At 53.7% G+C, this 14,159-nt stretch overlaps 1 long non-coding RNA gene across 2 annotated transcripts; it reads left to right on the top strand.

Annotated features, from left to right (window-relative positions):
- The first annotated feature begins 3,238 nt into the window (after positions 1 to 3,238).
- Positions 3,239 to 13,701, top strand: LOC144300014 (uncharacterized). Of its 2 annotated transcripts, XR_013366676.1 has the most exons (4): positions 3,239 to 3,440; positions 3,542 to 3,783; positions 6,461 to 6,600; positions 7,652 to 13,701. It is a non-coding gene; the product is annotated as an uncharacterized LOC144300014 (long non-coding RNA). The 2 variants fall into 2 exon arrangements; XR_013366675.1 differs by lacking the exon at positions 3,542 to 3,783.
- The last annotated feature ends 458 nt before the right edge of the window (positions 13,702 to 14,159 follow it).

Below are 14,159 nucleotides of genomic sequence, written 5' to 3'. Positions count from 1 at the left end.
CCTCGGCTCAGGGGACCTGGCTGGCCTGGCCTCCAAAGGGGTTTGCTGGATTTGGGAGTGGGTGGGGGTTGGGATCCTGGTGGGAGAGGGCTAGGGCACCTCCTTTCTTATCTTTTCTTCCCTCAGAGGCCAAAAGGGCCTCCACAGACCCTCCCTCTCCCTGCTGGGGCACTGGTGAGACAAAAAGCATTTCTAAAGTCCTTTGAAGTGCTGGGCTGGATGGGCCCCAGGGTAGGAGATGTCCTCATTGTTGGGGAAGGGCGTGATGCTGCCAGCACTGTCTACACCCCCTTCCTCACTCTGTTTACCAGATTCTGGGGGGCCCTGGCCCTAGAGCAGCACAGGTCTGACCTTTTATCAAATGTGGGGCAATAGGGGCACCTGGATGACTTGGTGGTTGAGCATCTGCCTTTGACTCTGGGCGAGATCCTGGAGTCCCGGGATTGAGTCCTGCGTCTGCTTCTCCCTCTGCCTGTGTGTCTGCCTCTCTCTCTCTCCGTGTCTCTCATGAATAAATAAATTTTTAAAAATGCATGGCAATACAATAACAGCCACCGCTTCCTGCACATGGTCTCCATGTCAGGCTTGACATGCACAACTGCTTTTCATTCTCAACACGGTTCTCTGGGGTGGGCATTGTCCCCATTCTCCAGAGCAGAACGCTGAGGTTCCGAGTTGTGTTGGGGTATGTCCCGCAACCCAGCTGGGAAGGATGGGAGCTGGGGTGGAGTCCAAGACCGAGGCCAGACACCTGCTCGTCCATGTAGCATCCGCAGTGTACCAGGCACCTTTGTGTACGCTGACTCCTGATGTACTGAAGAGTGGGTACTCTATCCCCCATTCCGCAAAAGGGAGAACTAAGGCTCAGAGAGGTGAAAAGACTGGTCCTTGGCCACACAGCCTGTTCCAGGCAGAACCAGGTGGAAACAGGTCCACCTGACCCCAAATCCAGTTTGTAGTCTCTGCCCTGCACTTTCCTCCTCAGATCAGGTGCTCAGATTGTTTCAGATTTGTATTAGGCCCTGAGTGGGCAATGAGGGTTTCAAATCAATGGAGCAGCAGTTGCTGAGTCATTCAAGAGCCACTGAAGTATGGCACAGTCCATGCTGGTAAGGAAGATGCCATCCAGTTGGGAAGGCAACATATTCATATGTAAAGAGTTACAAGAATTAAATGAAAAATAGAAACTTTGGACACTCTCATAATGGTGCATGTATGATTCACAATTCTGAGGAATGGGTCAGGAAAGCTCATCCTGAAGGGCAAATGGATTTTGGAAATGGAAGTCCACATGATATCTAAGAATGACAATGAGTCAACCATCATTATAAGGACAATAACCATTAATAATCACAATTAGGCCCCAAGTTATAGGTCTTACTGTTCTCATTTCACAGATAAAGATGCTGAGGTTCGGGCAGCCCCGGTGGCACAGTGGTTTGGTGCCGCCTGCAGCCTGGGGTGTGATCCTGGAGACCAGGGATCAAGTCCCACATCAGGCTCCCTGCATGGAGCCTGCTTCTCCCTCTGTCTGTGTCTCTGCCTCTCTCTCTGTGTGTCTATGAATAAAAAATAAAATCATATTTTATTTGTGCCCAGCCAGCCTGCCCAGATCCTCTGACCCCAAAGCCACTTTCTTTCCCTCAACCCTGGGCAATCTCACAGGATGTCACAGGCAGGAGGCCACCTGGCCCAGGTCTAAATGGCTGGGCCAGTGTTGCTTCCCAGAGTGAGCTTCTTGGTCAAGGAAGCCCGTGGACATCCTACCTAACCTCAAACTATGTGCTGTGCGCTGGGGTCCCTGGGGTGAATGAGACCCATCCCTGCCTTCCAGGGCACACAGGGCAGAACCAGATAAGCAAACTGGCAATGATAGTAAAGAGGAGCAGGTTCTGAGTTATCATGGGAGCCCAGGAAGGGGGGGTACACATCCCACCTGGTGTGTGGGAAGGGGATCAGGGAAAGCTTCCTAGAGGAGGAGATGCCTGGGCAGAATTTTGGCTGAGCTGGAAGGTGAGGGAGGGCGTTCCTGGCAGCAAAGGCACTGAGTTGAGCCGAGCTGGAGCATGCAGAGAAGCCACAGGTGGTTTGGCATTCAGATGGCGCCAGGGCCAACATGAGGCAACGTTTACCTTGAAGACCCTGGGGAGCCAGGGTGGGAATTAGGCTTAGGAGGGCAGGTCACAGCTGTACTTTCGAAAGTCCTCTGGCTGTGGCATGATGGACGGAGAAGGGCAGTGGGGAGTGAGAGACAGCAGCAATGTCTAGAAGGGGCAGGTGGCATCAGGGACAAGTGGAGAGGAGGTGATTAATGGGAAGATAACCAAGGTGGGGCCTTGGTTTGGGGGTCCAATTTCTCTCCTCTGTTCAGGGAGGAGGTACACTCCTTTTTTGATGGTTTCCTGCCAGGGGTAGGCCTCAGCTGATTCCCTAGTTGCAGGGGTGCCTTTTATCTTAGTGCCCTGGGGTTGTCACAACAAAGTGCCACAGACTGGGAGGCTGGAAACAACACAAATGTATTCTTGCATGGTTCTGGAGGCCAGAAGTCTGAGAGCAAGGTGTCCGTAGGGCCAGGCTCCCTCCAAGACTCTGGGTGGAATCCTTCCCTGCCTCTTCCAGCTCTGGTGGTGGCCTCATTCCTTGCATCCCTCGGCTCGCAGCCACATCCCTCCGCTCTCTGCCTCTGTAGCCCCATGGTGGCTTCTCCATGTGGCTTCTTCTGTGTCTTTATCTCATGTGGCCTTTCCCCTTCTTTTTTATTTTATTTTATTTTATTTTATTTTATTTTATTTTATTTTATTTTATTTTATTTTATTATTTATTCATGACAGACACAGAGAGAGAAAGGCAGAGACACAGGCAGAGGGAGAAGTAGGCTCCATGCAGGGAGCCTGACATGGGACTCGATCCCGGGTCTCCAGGGCTGAAGGCGGCACTAAACCGCTGGGCCACTGGGGCTGCCTGCCTTTCTCCTTCTTATCAGGACACCAGTCACTTGGGATTAGGGCCCACCCTATTGGCCCCAACTCGATGACATCTACTAAGATCCTATTTCCATGTAAGGTCACATCCACAGGTACCAGGGTTTAGGGCTTCACGGTGTCTTTTGGGGGGAAACACAACAGAATTCATAATACGCTTAAGGGCAGGAATTCTGCTTCTCTTCGTCTCTGGCCAGCCCCAGCACAGAGCCTGGTGCATGTCAGCGCTCCAAGGGGGGTCATGGGATAAACAATGAGCTGATGGAGTCAGGGCGTCCAGCTGCTCCTCCATGCTGACCCCCGCTCCTCTGACAACTGCAGCAGCCCCGGCCCAGCCGGCGTCTGGGTGAGACAGGTCTCTGGGGCCGCCTTTCCCGTGGGTTGTTCTCCGAAAGAAGTGGTGTTGATGTCAGCAGATGCCTGTCACTTTCCTTCCCCAGCAAAATCTCAACTGTCAGAGTAAGTGAAATAGTCATTGCCTATCCCTGCGTTTGAGATTTTATTGACAGTTTCATTGTCACCCAAAAAAACCTCCTTTTCTCCGTTGGCATTTTCATCAGGTGATTCTGGGGGCAGGAGGAGGACGTGGGGCTGACTCCTGAAAACAGGTTTTGGCAGGTGGTGGGCGCTGGTTCCCCTGGCCTGGGATCAGCAGGGGCAGAAGACCCCATGGTGGGCACCACCTTGCCTTGGCTCCAGCCAAAGACTGCTTGTACCCCCTCTGGGGGACAGGAAGGAGATGAGAGCCTGGGGGCCCCCAGAAGTAGCCACGGTGGCCAGATGGGACAGCCCAGACCTCATGGTGGGTCTTTTTTTGTTTTGTTTTGTTTTATTTTTTTATTTGAGAAAGAGGAGAGAGAGAGAGCAAGTGTGAGCAGAGGGGGAGGGGCAGAGGTAGCAGATTCCCCTTGGAGCAGGGAGCCTGATGTGGGGCTCCATCCCAGGACCCTGAGATCAGACCTGAGCTGAAGGCAGATGCTCAACTGACTGAGCCACCCAGGCACCCCCCATCTTTAGGCCCCTCTCCTACCCTGGTGGGTAATAGGGAGGCATCCGCGTGCTGGGGTGAGAGCGTGCAGGATCAGACCACCTGGGTGCCGTTCTCAGCTCAACGATACGTACTTTAGGGCCAGTACTTCACCCTACAGATCCTCAGTGGCCCTGTCTGTTAAATGGGGGTAGTAACAGGTAGCTTCCATTGGCTGAGGCTTCATCTGCACCAAGTACCCAATATCCGGTTCGGGTCCTCACCAGAACCCAGAGAGCTGGGTGCCATCAGGATCCTCACTTTAATGATGCAGAGAGGCGAGACACCCTGCCCAATGGCCATCCCAGCTGGGAAGTGGCAAGAGCGGTTTGAACCCAGGCTTTGAGATGCCCAGCTCAGCTGTGATCCCACCTCATAGGATTTGTGGGAGAATACAGACAGCAAAGTGACACGCTGCTAGCACACCCGAAAAAGCTGTCTGCCATTCCTACCGTTGTTGTTGGCGTTAGCATGGGTGGCATTGGCCCCTTGGCAGCCACTCTGTCCCTGGGACTCCAGACATCACTGGGTGGTGCTGGCCCAGGAGGGGGCATGGAGAGAGCTCAGGAGTTGCACTGGGGCTGAGGACCCATCCAGGGGTTGTACCCCACTGCATGCCAGGACCCCCTCTGCGTATCCCTTCCTCGGCCCCCAGCAGAGCTGCAGGTAGGACAGTCGGCTACCGAGGGGGCAGCTGGCTACGGCGTCAGACGCAGGCCTGGCAAAGCTGCTCCACCGTATCTGAGCCACACAGATGGGCAGCGAGGCTCAGAGAGCCGCCCCTGCTCGGGGCGCCAGACCAGGCAGGTGAATCCAGTAGTTAAAACAACGGATACTGGAGCCAACTGGAGCTGAGTTGTGGCGTGGTCGCTGCCGGCCGGCCACGAGTCACCGAGCCTCAGCTGCATGCCCTGTGCGCTGAGATAACAGAAGCGCCCCTCGGAGGGGCAAGGCCTGGATGATGCACAGCACCCCTTAGTGCAAGGTCTGGCACACGGCAGAAAGGAGACCCAGTCTTAGCTCATGGAGACTCCTTCTGGATCTCAGGCTCCCAGCCGGTCCGGGTGCACAGGAGGGCACTGAGCCACCCTGCAGAGCTGGGGCTTGCTTCTGGACCTCCAGACTCCTGTCCACCTCCCCCCCAGCGCCCCCCGGCTTCTCAGCGGAGCCCCTCCCAGCCCTGGCCTGCCCTCCTCCCCGGGTCCCGGGCTCCCGCTGCTTCCAGAGCCCGAGCCGCGGGGCCCGCAGCCAGGAGTGCCAAAATCCCTCTCCCCGGCACACTGAAGGTTTTGAAAGTTAAAGTATTACTGTCGGCTTTGTTGTTGCCTAACTACGACAGACAAATTGAGAACCAGTTGTCAAAATGTCAGTGCACAACAAATCAACATGCAGAACGAGTCACAGCGCTCTGTGGTGTATAATTAAACAAAAAATCCCTTTTAGAAATTTCAGCGAGCGTTGGTTCCACTTTATATTTGTCTGTGTGATTAATAAAGGCAGCTAATTTTCAGACTTTAAAAACAGCTAGAAAATAGCTCCTAATTACATATTAGGCTCCTAGCGGCCCCCGCTGAGCTCCGCCGGCATTGGTGGGCCGGAGAATTTAGCAAAGCCTTAATTGCATTCTGAGCATCATCTAATTTTAGTTAAATGTAATGTAATCAGCAGCAGATGTCTGAAATAAAATATGAATTATGAATATGATGAAATTTCATTCTTGAATAAAAAAGTAATTTGCTATTTAGTTCATTAAAGTCTTAGAGGTTTATTAGGAACAGGTATATACAGCCCAGCGAGCGAGGTGAGGTAGTCAATGATATTTGGGAGAAAGAGAGAAACCCCAAAGGGATAGGGAACTTTATCCAGGGGTCCGCTTTAGACCAAGGACCATGGGGCAAGGGGGAGGGCCCTGTGTCTACCCCTGCCCACTGATGACTCCCTGGGGCCCTTCGAGGTGGGCTCAGGGTTTGGGGACGTGGAGGCTTGGAATAGGAAACCGTGGGCGCCTCTGAGGCCTGTGCAACCCTTGGCATCCCACCCCATCTCCTTCCCACCCGGGGCTGGTATCCCCTGGCATTGGAGATGATGTGGAGGGCTTGTTCGTGGCAACACGTCTCCATGCCCGGCACTCTTCCGGGCTTAGTGACACCGAATAAGGCAGAGATTGGCATCCCAGGTACTGAGCAGGATCTCAGTCTTGGCCTCTCACTGTCTGAGCAACTTTAGGGCCTCAGTCTCCCTTTCTATAAAATGGGGATGATGACAGCACCTGTCAGACACTCTGAACACTGCTTGGAATGTGGCAAAGCCTGTGGTCAGCATTGGCTGTTGCTGGTCGGGGTTGCTATTAGTTGCAGAAGTCATGGTAGATCAGTATTAAAAGGCCTTCTTTTGTTTTGTCTTTAGAAGCAGCCGGGGATGCAGAAATGATACATTCTTTTTTGCTTTTCAGCGGAGGCTCAGAGACGTCAAAGAACTCGTCAAAGGTTGCACAGCCAGTCATTGTGGAGCTGGGATTTGAACCTAAGACCATCTCTGCTCCCAGGGTTTTCCCCTGCATCCCAGAGCAGTGCTGGGAGAGCTGGCCTAGGGGTGAAGATTCTGGAAGGGGGCTGGGCGGGAGGCAGGAGGGAACAGGGCTCCCTGCCCCAGATTCGAGGCAGGGAAAGGCGAGTGGGGGTAGGAGGCAGGGCAGAGGGTTCAGGCCAGCGTCCTGGGCTTTGCCAGAAGCCACTCTGGGCAGGTTGGGGGGACAGCGGCTGCCTCTCTACTCCCGCTTCACACGAACCAATAATTTTCTGCAATTATCTGGAAAAGATTAATTAGCAAAATGTACCATATTGACGCGAGGCTGTCCTGGCGATCGATAAGCTCGGGAGAGTCTCCCAGGTGCCTGGAGAGAGGACCAGGGCTTGAAAGTGGGGAGGGAAGCCTGGCTTTGACAGGGCTGAGCCTTGTTTTCCAGCCCTGGGGAAGGCTGCTGAGCTTCCTGGGTCGGGGCCTGGCTCTGTGTTGACATCCTATTGGTTTTAAGCAAATAAGTCCCTTTGCCTCTCTGAGCCTCAGTTTCTCCATGTGTAAAATGGGTGCTGGGTTGCCCTGAGCCAAGGATCTCCTTTTTCTCTTTTTCTTTTTTTTTTTTTTTTAAGATTCTATTTATTTATTCATGAGAGACACACACAGAGAGAGGCAGAGACACAGGCAGAGGGAGAAGCAGATTCCATGCAGGGAGCCTGATGTGGGACTCGATCCTGGGACCCCAGGATCACACCCTGGGCCAAAGGCAGATGCTCAACCGCTGAGCCACCCAGGTGCCCCAAGGATCTTCCTTCTGTTCCCGTAGATTCTGGGAAGGGGGGGCCAGTGGAGCGGCCTCTTCTCTTGGGCTCCACTTCTCTTTGTTGACATGGCAGCCCACTGGGGGCCAAGGAAGCAGAAAGGATCCACCACGGCTGCCTTTCGAAGGGGACAGAGAACATCTGGTCTTTCTGAAGAACCATGAGGGTACAGCTCCATGGAGCTGTCTGCCGGTTCCAGTTTCTGGTTGGGGTGAAACTAAGCATGTGCTGCATTGGGGTTAGGAGAGCAGGATCTGAGTCAGGGGGACTCCTTTCAGATCCTGACTGCCACCCTCCCCATTCAGGGCCCCTCACAGACTCCTGGCCTCTCTGGGCCTTGGAAGTTTCCTCGGAGATCCAGTGGTTGAGAGTTTCCAGTGAGCCAGTGGATGCCCAGCCCAGCCCAGTGCCCGGCCCAGAGCAGGTGTGGGGTGAACGCAAGCTCCTGGGACACAGGACCAAATTTTCATGCCTCCCGCATCTGTGAGCATGCAGGCAGGACGTGACAAGTCACTCGGAGGACACAGGTGAAGAGACTGAAGTAAAGTGAGGTCTGTGTAGTAAAGGTGCAGACCCTCAGGGCTTGGGAACAGCAGGGACCCCTAGACCTGAAGGGACAGAAATGGAGCTATAGGAGCCCAGTAGCTGAGGTGCCTCTGCAAGTAGGAGGCAGGAGCTCTAAGGGACACAGCCTCTGCCAACGAGTGCCACACTGCCAAGCAGGGCAGAGGTGCCCCCAGCATCCTTCCCCGCTTCTCCCAGCCTCCCATGGGGTGATCCCTCCTGGAAGCTGGAGTCGGGGGGAAGCCCGTGGAGGTCAGCCTCCCAGGGCGCGGAGAAGAAAGTGGCGGACAGGTGGAAGGTGGACAGGTGGAAAAGGAAAAACCTGCCACAGCCCTCATCCCAGGAATTTGGAAGAGTTTTGGAGGCTTCCATTTGGGAGTGGGGACAAGGGAGTCCTAAGCGGGCATGGTCTTCGCCCCATGGTCCTGATACTGAGTCCCACATGCCCTTTCCCCAGGACTCCTCCCTCCTCTCCACAGGGCCTCACCCTGCCCGTAAGAATCTCACTTCACATCTAGTGCTCCCAAAACAGTGCTCCTAGGGAGTTGGAGAGGATGGCCAGACAGGCTCGGGTTCACCAGTTCCCAACTGACTCGTGTCCTGGCCTTAGCAGCTTCGCCTCTCTGAGGTCGAAGAGGCCCCGTCGGCAGAGTCCAAGCACAAAGCACAGTGCTCGACGCGTAGTGGGTGCTCCCTAGCCCATCTGCTTCCCCCCCCTCCGCCCTCCTTCCAATAAGCCTCTGTGGCGTCACGGGTTCGCATAACAGCGCCCGGGCTCCTGCCACGTGCCAGCCTCCGCCAGGCCCCGACCCGGGCTGCAGAGAACCTGAGAATCATTTGTCCTGCAATGAAAACTGACAGAGCATCTCCTACGCGCTCGGCTCTGGGGACGCAGCGGTGACAAGACAGCGCTGGACTCTGCTCCTGTGAGGTCTGCGAGGTCTCGGGGAGGCAGACCCCCACGCTGGAGTTTCTGGAGTCCGGGTGCTGTGTCGGGGGCGGCCCAGAGGGCTGCGGGGTGGGGGCCCTGGCATGGGTCCGCAGTACACACCTAGGAGAGAGCCCCCACCCCGTGAGCTGGGGAGCTGTCCCTGGATGGCGGGCACAGTGAGCAAAGCCCCAGGGGGTGGCCGGGCATGGAGGCCCCCCCTCCGCCCCCGCCGAAGGCTGCATGGCTCACTCAGGTGCCTGCCCCCCCCCTGCCCCCTCTGCCTCACCTCCTTCCGCCCCAAGGCCGCCTGCCCGCCGCCCCGGCCACTCCCTGGTCCAGGTCAGCCGCCTGTCCCTGCTCTATTCATCAAGGGCATGACAGCTAAAATTCATTTGAAGATGAAGAAAGTGCCCGCTAATCCGTTCTGCAAGACATTGATAGACTAGCATCTCAGGGAGAATCGCACAGCAGTAATGAAATTAGGCTAAAACTGCTGGCGGATTGCAGATAATTGCCCTTGTCTGTCACTCGGAATAACATCTCCCAAATCCAGCACAGGGATTGTTCAACTTGCAGGAATTCCTTTTCTTTCTTTCTTTCCTTCTCTCTCTTCCTCTGTCTTTTTAAGAGAGGCAGGAGAGGCGAAGCCAGGCCGGGGCTTTGTCTCACTGCCGCCCAGGGCAGGTGGAGCGGGTGTCCCGGGACGACTGCCTCCCCGCCCCTGGAGGCCCCCAAGCCCCGGCCTCAGCCTCAGCGGAAGGACAAGGCAGCCGAGCCGCAGTCCCAGGGGCGCCTCTCACCTCCCCCTGGGGGTCCGGCCCTGAGCCTTGATCGCTGCTTGATGCCCTCCCACCCCTCCCAGCATGTTCCAGCTGGCAAAACCCTGGGTGGAGAGGGGGAAGCAGGGAAATCTTGCCGAACCGGGGCTACGGTTTTGACGGCTTTGGATTTTTGGGGGTGGACCCAGGTCCTGTGTTAAAGTTGCATTTGTCTTATGCTGAGACCACCTCTGTCCTTCAGATAAGAGACTGGTGGGGCTCTGGGGGACAGGGACAGGTAAAGTCTTCGGAAGCCACCGTCTGGTTCTGCCATGGGGATCTAGCTCCCTGGAGAGAAAAGTTCTGAGAAGGGACAGTTTATGGAGTCCAGGGCTGTCGGCATGACCGGTATACAGCTGGCACTCAATCCTGCTGTCGTAGAGCATAGGATGTTAGTGTAATGGGCCTTTTCACATGCTAGTGTTAGAGACCATTTGATGTCAATAGCATTGGATGATGTTACAGAACACCTAAATGTTAATATCATGCTATGTTCGAACGTCAGTGGCCCAGAAATCTTGAATGTTTCTCTCCTTCAGTTGAAGTATTGGGGCGCCTGGGTGGCTTAGCGGTCAAGCTCAGCGGTCAAGCATCTGCCTTTGGCTCAGGGTGTGATCCCAGGATCTAGGATCAAGTCCCACATCGGGCTTCCTGCAAGGAGCCTGCTTCTCCCTCTGCTTATGTCTCTGCCTCTCTCTCTCTCTCTGTCTCTGTCTCTCATGAATAAATAAATAAATCTTTAAACAGCAACAAAAACAAAGTTGAAGTTTTGACATCATGGACTGTTAGCCCATGAATATCATTGACCTATAAAATTTGGGAGCTCTAAGGAGTCTTAGGAGCTCCTCATCTGATAGATGAGCAAAATGAGGTCCAGAGAGGTTAAGTGGTTTGCCAAAGGTCACACAGCAAGAAGCACCCTAAATGTAATTTTCGTTAAGGTCACAGTTTTGTCTAGGCTGGTCATCAGAGAACATATAACCCCTTCCTCTTCTCTAGGCCGTACCCGTCCTGGTCCCCCCAGGGTGTTGGTCGCTGGTGCTCAGCTCTTCGGGGTATGCCTGTGTTCGGGGGTTCATAGCAGGATCTCCCAGAATCCTCTGGCTTGCTAACCCCTGTTTGCCAGAGTCACTAATGGGCTGCGGCAGAGCCCTGCCTTCCAGCTCATTCCTTTGGATCAACCTGGGTCTGTCAAGGACTGACTATGTCTGAGGCAAAATTCAGGGAACAAAGTGAGGCTGGGGGGTAGATATTGAGTGGACATTCAGGGATGTTCAGAGGAAGGACACATGATCCTCGCCGAGGGCTTATATTCAGGAAGGCGTTAGGAAGACCTTGACTTAGAGGAGGGTTTTGAAAAAACAATGGGTTTTCTGTTTTCTTTTTTTTTTTTTTTTCTAAGATTTTATTTATTTGAGAGAGAGAGAGCACAAGCAGGGTGATCAGCAGAGGGAGAGGGAGAAGAAGACTCCCCACTGGGCAGGGAGCCTGACATGGCACTCTGTCCCAGGACCCTGGGATCATGACCTGAGTCGAAGGCAGCTGCCCAACGGATTGAGCCACCCAGGCACCTCACCAATGGGTTTTTACTAGCAGCCTTGGAATTGGGACTGAGGGAGGAGGAGCTGGGCATGGGGTTGGGGGCACCTGCCTCAGAATGGGGAGGTGGCCCCAGAGGGTAGGCAGGAAGGGTGGTACCCGACGAGGTAGGGCATTTCATTAAGGTCTTTTCAGCCACATTTTCCAGCACCGTTGGCAGCCCTGGGGCTGACCACCCCGGATCAGTGCTCCTCAAAGTGTGCTCCACAGACCTCTGGGAGTCCCCAAGACCCTCTCAGAGTGACAGGATCTTGATCATGAGATCAAGACTATGTTTGTAATAATACTAAGACATTATTAGCCATTTTCACTGTGTTAGCATTTGCACTAATGCCATAAAAATAATGGGTGGATAAACTGCTGGCCTCAAAGCATGAATCATGGCCTTGGCACCAAATATAAAACTATAATAGAGATCGTTGCGTTCTTTATCCCCAGTCTTTCAGTTAAAAACTGAAAAACCCGTTTCACTTAAGCATGCTCCTGAGGAAAAGTAAAAGTTATTAATTTTTTTTTTTTACAAAATCTCAACCTTTGAGTATACATCTTTTAAATATCCAATGTGACAGAAAAGGAAGCACTCCCATCGAGGCCCTCTGCCATACTATTAGTTGCTCCAGAAAAGCACTGTGAGATGAGTCTCGTACTGCCCCGGCCACTTTTGTCACGGAACACCAATGTCATGTGAAATAATGACCGACTGACAAAGAGAGGGCCTTTCCGGCTTGGCTCTTTGGCAGATATTTTCTCAAAAATGAACAAAGTTGCCTGTCAACTGATTTGTTGCCAAGGATAAAATTTGACTTTCAAGCAAAAATTAGAATTTTTGGAGAACTTGTATCTGCCGCTGCGAGTTTGACAGTTTCCTACTTAAAGTCTTTCCTGGAGAGAATGCGACTTTTCTTTTTTTTTTTTTTTTTTTATTGTATAATGAAATATGTCAACATTTGGAAAAGCTGCGTAAGTCAGGAAACCACGATTTTCCCAGTGGCCAACACGTGATATTATGAGATGAGCAAAAGATCCGTTCGAAGCTCAAAAGAGACCAAGGGGTTTTAATTTTACAGAGGGTGAAGGTTCACGGAGGCGCTTTCAGGTACTGTGTCCCACCTAACCCTCAGCAGACTACCTCAGGTGGAATTGTGTTTTCGTACCAAAGAGTATCCTTCATTATCTGAGATCGATTTTGAACCTACATATCCGTGTGAGGCCTCATGTTCTGCATATGCGTCAACCGGAACACCACGTTGCAACAGATGGAGTGCAGAAGCAGATGTGAGAATCCAGCTGTTTTCTGTTAAAGCCAGACTTTAAAGACATTTGCAAATACATGAAGAAGAAAAAAAAAAAAAAACTACACACAACGAACGGATCCCCATTTTACAGACGCAGAAACTGAGTTCAGAAGGCCTTGAACCGAATCCCTTCCCCTGTCTGGGCCTGGATCCCCCATTCTGGTCGGCAGCTGCGGAGAATCTGTTGGGGTGGGTCTTCCTAGGGCTCCTGGCCGGGCATCGCCCCCGCTTCTCATCCTGCAGCCCCGGGTGGGCGGGAACCAGGCTGGGCAGCTGGCAGCTGGCCCCACGTCCCTGGGGCCCGGGAGGAGGTGACCAGGGCCGTTTGCGGTAATGGATTGCGGGCGGGCGGCGGCGGGGTGAAGGAGTGCGCCGGCCACGGCCCCTAATGCCTCCCGAGCCAGCGCTGGCACGGGTAATTTACTGCTGCCGACAATAACATATTTCACTTCCCGTCGCCCCGATGAAGATTAGTTGTGTTTGAAAGTGGCTGAGTACACAGTCAATTCCGCTTAAACGTTTACAGTCAACTGAGCACAGATAATGCCCCCTCCGAACATGTGTCTGGGCCTCCTGCGGCTTGGGGAGGGGCTCCGAGTGGGGGCTGGGGGTGCCCCCACCCCAGGCAGGGGCTGCAGCTGTGCAGAGGGAGGGATTCAGGGGCTGGGGGCTGGGGGCTGGGGGCTGGGCGGAGATCCATGGCTTCCTTCTGTCCCACTTTTCAGATTGTCTTTCAAAATCATTCATTCAACACACACTTCCCCCGGACTGGCCAAGGACGTCTGTGCAGGCTTTGGGGACAGAGAGAAGTCAAAGCCATGATTACATTTGATCCCAACAATATCCCTGGGAGGCAGGTTGTATCTCCGGTTTACCGACAGATTGGGAACTCAGAGAGGTTCATTTTAGATTTCTGGATGCTGCACACCCAGTACCGAATGGAGTCAGGATTTGAACTCAGTCCTGCCAGAATTTCTGAGTCTCGAGGCACCTGGGTGGCTCAGTCGGTTAAGTGTCTGCCTTTGGCTAAGGTCATGATCCCAGGGTTCTGGGATGGAGCCCCTTGTAGGGCTCCCTGCTCAGCGGGAAGTCTGCTTTTCCTTTTCCCTCTGCCCTTCCCTGACCCCAGCTTGTGCGCACACTCTCTCTCCTCCAAATAAATAAATAAAATATATTTTTTTTTTTAAAAAAGAATTTGAGTCTCATATTGCTGTTCCTGGGGAGCTCAATCCTGTGAGCTTGAGCCTCGGGCCGGGTGGCGTCATCTACTCAATGTGGCAATGGCACAGGGCTCCTGGACACATCTTCTGTGTACCCATGTTTGGGTTGGCCAGCAGGCTCCAGGGCTCTGGCTCAGAATCCCTAGTCATGGGGGTGGGGGTGGGGGTGGGGATCCCATGGCAGGACTGGGATGCCATGAGCCTAATGGGATTTGAGGTTGGATAGAGTTCCACGCCCAGATGTCACTTGTTGGGTGCAGGAGGTTGCACCCAACAAGCAAGCTGCTTGCTGTCTTTGAGAGACAGAGTGCTTGAGAGCTGCCATGTCCAGTCCTGGGCCCAGCTCCCCACCAGGCCTGCCTGTGACACTCGCTGGGGTCTGGATA

This window comes from Canis aureus, chromosome 27, assembly GCF_053574225.1.
Source record: "Canis aureus isolate CA01 chromosome 27, VMU_Caureus_v.1.0, whole genome shotgun sequence".
NCBI lineage: Eukaryota > Metazoa > Chordata > Mammalia > Carnivora > Canidae > Canis > Canis aureus.
The sequence above is the reverse complement of the archived record's forward strand: the minus strand, read 5'-3'. Positions and strand labels throughout refer to the sequence as shown.